General features: G+C 42.0%; 1 pseudogene; it reads right to left on the bottom strand.

The window, feature by feature from the left end:
* Positions 1–4,150: 4,150 nt before the first annotated feature.
* LOC126023304 (uncharacterized) lies at positions 4,151–4,305 on the bottom strand (annotated as a pseudogene).
* Between the last annotated feature and the right edge of the window lie 1,739 nt (positions 4,306–6,044).

Genomic DNA, 6,044 nt, shown 5'->3' with positions numbered 1-6,044 from the left:
CTCAGTGACTCAGAATGAAGTCATAGATTAATTGGTCTTTGAATAAAATGTATATGTGATGTGTAGATGTGATGGGGGTACTAGTTGTTGGATTGTGCCTGCTGTCTTATTCCTTATTCTCTTTTCCTTGGTGGAAAAGGGCTATAACCAGCAGTGTTGGGGTCTATATCTGGAAGTTCTTTGAGAAACCATATGTGATGCCAGGGATTGAACTGGGTTGGACTACATACAAGTTCTATACTATCTCTCCAGCTTGATTCCTTATTCAGTTGATAGAAAATTCTTGACTTTACTTTGGAGATACACTCCCTTCTTATGTTCCTGTGATTCATGTTGACTCCAGACTGGGACCTAGACCAGGCATATATCCCAGGATTGAACAATCAGCAAAGCCTTGGCTCTATGATTGTTTCAAGGTCACAAACAATGCTCCACTTCACACCAGTAGAAGTCAACCACAGGATTTTTTTTCAGCAATCATTGAGAAAAAGATACTATATTTAATTCTGTTGTTGTTCTTGGGCAACATTTAACGACTCTCAGAAGTTACTCCTGGGGCCAGGCGGTGGCGCGAGAGGTAAGGTGCCTGCCTTGCCTGCGCTAGCCTTGGAAGGACTGCGGTTCGATCCCCCGGCGTCCCATATGGTCCCCCAAGCCAGGAGCGACTTCTGAGTGCAGAGCCAGGAGTAACCCCTGAGCGTCACTGGGTGTGGCCCAAAAAACAAAAAACAAAAAACAAAAACAAAAAAAAGAAGTTACTCCTGGCTCTGCACTCAGAAATCACTCCTGGCAGGCTTGGGGACCATATGGGATGGTGGGAATTGAACTCAGGTCCGTCCTGAGTTGGCTGCATGCAAGGCAAACACCCTGCCACTGTGCTATCGTTCCGGCATATATATATATACACACACACATATATATACATACATATATATGTACGTACATATATAGGTTGGTTTTTCTTTTTATTTCGGCCCCCGTATTTAATACCTTGAGATATAGCATCATTACACAACCTAGCATTGTCAAGGAACCAGCATGTGAATGCATGCTTGAACATAAAACTGCAAAGAAGAAGGCTAATAATTAGAGAACATTTGTAATCACATTTTGACCCTCCATTCAAATACAACTGAAAATAGTACCTGTTCATACTAAATTGTGTCTCTTTGAATTCATATTGCAGCCTTAACCCTTAACCTCTTAAAACAGACAGTTAATAGAGATTACATAGGTTGAGGCCAGGAACTTGGCTCAAGTGGTGGCACCCAGGTGTGAGACCCTGAATTCCTTCCTGGGTTTGCTCCTTAACATCTGAGTGTAACCCTGTGACTCCCAGCAACACTGGATGGATCTCTGCAGAAGCTGCAGCAACAAAGATTAAATGAGTTTATGGGTGGGATCTGATTCAACTTTGCTGAGGGTGGAGGGAAAAAGACAATTTAAGACATAGCTGGGAGTGATGATGGGCTAGTCCTGGCTTGGTGCACCGAGGCCACTCCTAATTTTACTCAAGGAACAATATATGGTGCCAGAACCTTGCCAATCCAGGTTCATTGGATGGCATCCCATATGGCTTCCTGATCTCCACTAGGAGTGATCCCTGAGCACAGAACTTGAAATAAACCCCCAAGTACCAATAGGTATAGTCAAAAACAAAGAAAAGATTAATTAAATGTAATTTAAAAAAATGAAAATTATGTTTAAGTGTTTTTTAGTATGATTTAATAAGAAAGAAAGGTTTTTTTAAAGACTGGCTGTTAAAAGAAGGAAAGAACAAAAATCTGACAATTCCAAATATGTCTTTGTCAGGGCTAGAGACAGTGTAGCAAGTAGGGCACTTGCCTCACACATGCCCATGCCAGGCATCATATATAGTCCTCTGAGCCTCTAGGAGTGATTCCTGAGCACAGAGCCAGGAGTAATACCTGAGTACCACTGGGTATGACTCACCCTCTCCACCCTTACCCACTAAAAAGAAACATCTTCATTAAGGCCTCCTTATGAAAAGGACAGCATTTAAATTCTTTCAAAGCACCTTCCTTGGTAATATCTATAACTTGTATTCCTTGTATTCTTCCCAAAGTCCTCTGTGTTAGCTCAAGAGGCATGTTCAACCTAACTGTATTTCTTCCACAGATATAGGGTATATATGTCATTAATATATGCCCCCCTTTTTTATTTTTTAGCAATCCTCCACAGGATTTTTTTTATTATTTGTCCTGGCTTTGGAGAACCCAGAGAGGAAAAACATAATTTCTTTAGTGCCCCTAAAAAACGTATCTAGAAACTTACTAGAAAGTAGAAAATATAGTTTTGCCTATGATTGAAAACTCCAAGATGGGGGCCGGAGCTATAGTATAGTGGGTAGAGTGTTTGTCTTCCTATGGCTAGTCAGGGTTTGATCCCCAGCATCCCTTCTAGTCTCCAAGCCCATAGGAATGATCTCTGGGCACAAAGCCAGGTGTATTCCCTGAGCACAATCAGTTCAACCCCCCCAAAAAAAAATAAGGAAGGAAGGAAGGAAGGAAGGAAGGAAGGAAGGAAGGAAGGAAGGAAGGAAGGAAGGAAGGAAGGAAGGAAGGAAGGAAGGAAGGGAGGGAGGGAGGGAGGGAGGGAGGGAGGGAGATAGGGAGGGAGGGAGGTTGGGAGGGAGGGAGGTTGGGAGGGAGGGAGGATATGAAGGAAGGAAGGAAGGAAGGAAGGAAGGAAGGAAGAAAGAAAGAAAGAAAGAAAGAAAGAAAGAAAGAAAGAAAGAAAGAAAGAAAGAAAGAAAGAAAGAAAGAAAGAAAGAAAGAAAGAAAGAAAGAAAGAAAGAAAGAAAGAAAGAAAGAAAGAAAGAAAGAAAGAAGAAAGAAAAAGAAGGAAGGAAGGAAAGAAAGAAAGAAAGAAAGAAAGAAGAAAGAAAAAGAAGGAAGGAAAGAAAGAAAGAAAGAAAGAAAGAAAGAAAGAAAGAAAGAAAGAAAGAAAGAAAGAAAGAAAGAAAGAAAGAAGAGAGAGAAAGAGAGAAAGAAAGAAGAGAGAAAGAAAGAAAGAAAGAAAGAAAGAAAGAAAGAAAGAAAGAAAGAAAGAAAGAAAGAAAGAAAGAAAGAAAGAAAGAAAGAAAGAAAGAAAGAAAAGAAAAGAAAGAAAGAAAAGAAAGAAAAAGAAAGAACTCGGTATGGGAGCACATGCCTTATATGTGCGAGGCCCTGGGGTTTTATCACTAGCACCACAGCTGGATACAATCTCTAATACCTCAAATGTGGACTTTGGCACAGCAACAACAATAAATGAATTATTCAAAATCTAAGATGGCAAAGACTCTGGTTCTCCAGGATTCAAACTCTATATCCTAAATCAAACTTAAGGCAAAGACAGGATGCTAGAGCATGGATAATTCCCAGGCATCTGCTACTCTGTCCTGCCTGTCAAAGGGCATAGCTAGCGTTAGAAAGAGCCGACCACTGGCAGGTAACCGGAAAAGAAAATTCAATTTGCTCTCTCTCCCCTCAGAGAGAGCCAGGGAAGAACATGAATAGTGGGTGACCAAGCATTGTTTCTGAGAGATGGGGGCGGGGCATTCAAGGATGAGAGAATTCTGGGTTTAGTTGCAAAGACTAAGTGTGTAGGGGGAGAGAGAGGGGGGAGAGGGAGAGGGAGGGAGAGAGGGGGGGCAGAAAGAAGGAAGGAGAGAGAAAGGGAGGGAGAGAGAAAAGGAGGGAGAGAGGGAGAGAGAGAGAGAGAAGAAAAAAAAAGCCACAGAGGTAGGCAAGGGAGAGATGAGGGAATGTGCACTGATGAAGGGTGTTGGACATTGTATTATTACTAACACTCCATCATAAACAACTTCTGGATGTTTTTCATGAACAACTTTATAACTAAAAGAAATAAAATAAAATAAAATAAAATAAAATAAAATAAAATAAAAATAAAACTGGGGCTGGAGTGATAGCACATTGGTAGGGTGTTTGCCTTGCAAGTGGCCAACCTGGGACTGGCTCGGGTTTGATACCCAGCAACCATATGGTCCCACGAGCCTGCCAGGAGAGATTTCTGAGTGCAGAGCCAGGAGTAACCCCTCAGCACTGCCAGGTGTGGCCTCAAAACAAAAAAAAATTTTAAAACTATATTACAATAATACATTGTATTGTTTTGTTTTGTTTTTCTTCACGAGAGAGTGTGAACGTAGTCCCCCACTACCACAAATGCAGTTTCCCACATTTGGGTAAATCTCAGGAGTCAGCACATCTGGAATGCAATGTATGAATCTCGCCTGGGGAAACCACCTTCGTGATAATGGTATCTCCCCTGCCAGGTAAGTATAATACAATTGTATTGTATCGTATTGTATTACAACCTTGTAACCACAGTGTTTAAATAAAGTAGTTAAAAAAAAAAAAGACAGAAAATGGAGAATTATTGGTTGAATAAATCATAGTTGAAAACTTAAATAAAAAACTCTACCAATATTATAAGGAAGCTGATTGCTGTAGAAACCGCATGCTAGCAAACAAAGCCCTCTGATTACTCAGCGCTAAGGCAATTTTATACTCAAATCTTCCAAAGGAATTTTATTGCTAAAATCAAGAACTCTTCCTTCTTGGGCACCTGAATTGCAATTGGTCCCACTCTAGGGAAATGGAGAGGGCAGGTTGGAAGAGCAGCAACCAGGGCATAGAGGAAGCCACCAGGTTCCACTCTGAGGGCCAGATTCTGCTTCTCTTCTGAGGACATGTTAGCCAGAGACTGAGACCATTGTGGATTGTTCCCATCTCACCTCCTTTGAACATAGTACTTTGTGTGCTTGCTTAAGGGCTTTTCTGGGTTCTGGTGCTTGGGCATCACTCCCAGTGGTACTCAGGAGACCATGTGGTACTAGTGATTCAATTTGGGCCTCCAGCGTGCAGTGTGTACACTCTGGCCTTTGAGTCATCTCTCTCATCCCTTATATGGGACTTCTAAGTGAATAATAGCTTTGTCCCTTTCACAATTATGTGAGACACATGTCAGAGCAGTCAAATACATTACTTAGGAATCATGGGGCCTGAGCAATAGCACAATGGCCAGGCGTTTGCCTTTCACAAGGATGATCCTGGACAGATCCAGGTTGGGTTCCAGGCATCCCATATGGTCCCTTGAGCCTGCCAGGAGTAGTTTTTGAGCACAGAGCCAGGAGCAACCCCTGAGCACTGCCAGGTGTGGCCCCCAAACAAAACTAAACTAAAAAAAAAAAAATACATGCTTAGCAATCAATTGCAAAGTGAAGACTCATTTAATTCCCAGCAGAATGGATGTGGGATCCTTGGGTGCCTTGTGAATATGGGCCAGGCATGGTTATGCAGTGAGCATCTAGAGTCCTGGCCCTCAGACAGGATGGTTGGTTTCTTTACTGTGATAATGGATGATTAGGCCAATGGGAAGCTAGAGGCATGTATAGTGTAGAAGCAAGGTTTCATTGTTGTTTTGCCATCTGATTTGCTATCTTAAACCAGTTCCCTACCTGGGCCCATAGCATGCTCTTCTATTGCAGGATATCCACAGGTCCCCAACTCCTTCCAGGCATTTGCCCCAAGTTGGCCAAGCACAAGCTTGGTTTCATAGAACCTATGGAAAGCAAAGCTCTTTCCACTCTGTGATTATATAAGAGGAGAATCAGAGGAACCTCAGTGTGACCTATTCTAGGAGCTGAAGAAAAATAAATAGGTCATAGATCACAAAGGTAAGACCAGAAGAGAGCACGTGTGATCAGGTTGCTTGTAACAGAAATGGGGTCACAGAAGCAATGCCACTATGGAATTTAAAACAAATTATATTTATCACTGATGGTACTGATCATTGTATATGTTAACAACTCTTGTACATGTTAAGTGAAAAATGCCCCACCCCCACCCAGGAGCAATGGTGCCTCTAACTAGCATATAAAAGCTCTTTGTGCACTGTGTGTGAGGCTCAACCATTTTAGCACCAGTCAGGTTGAGTCTGCATGCATAAATAAATGGGGGCCCTTCCCCAGATCATCTTGGTCAGATTTCTGTAACAATTCAATGCTGTTAGAATTATGT

Source organism: Suncus etruscus, chromosome 11, assembly GCF_024139225.1.
Source record: "Suncus etruscus isolate mSunEtr1 chromosome 11, mSunEtr1.pri.cur, whole genome shotgun sequence".
NCBI lineage: Eukaryota > Metazoa > Chordata > Mammalia > Eulipotyphla > Soricidae > Suncus > Suncus etruscus.
Note: the sequence above shows the minus strand (reverse complement) of the source record. Positions and strands in the feature narration are given on the sequence as shown.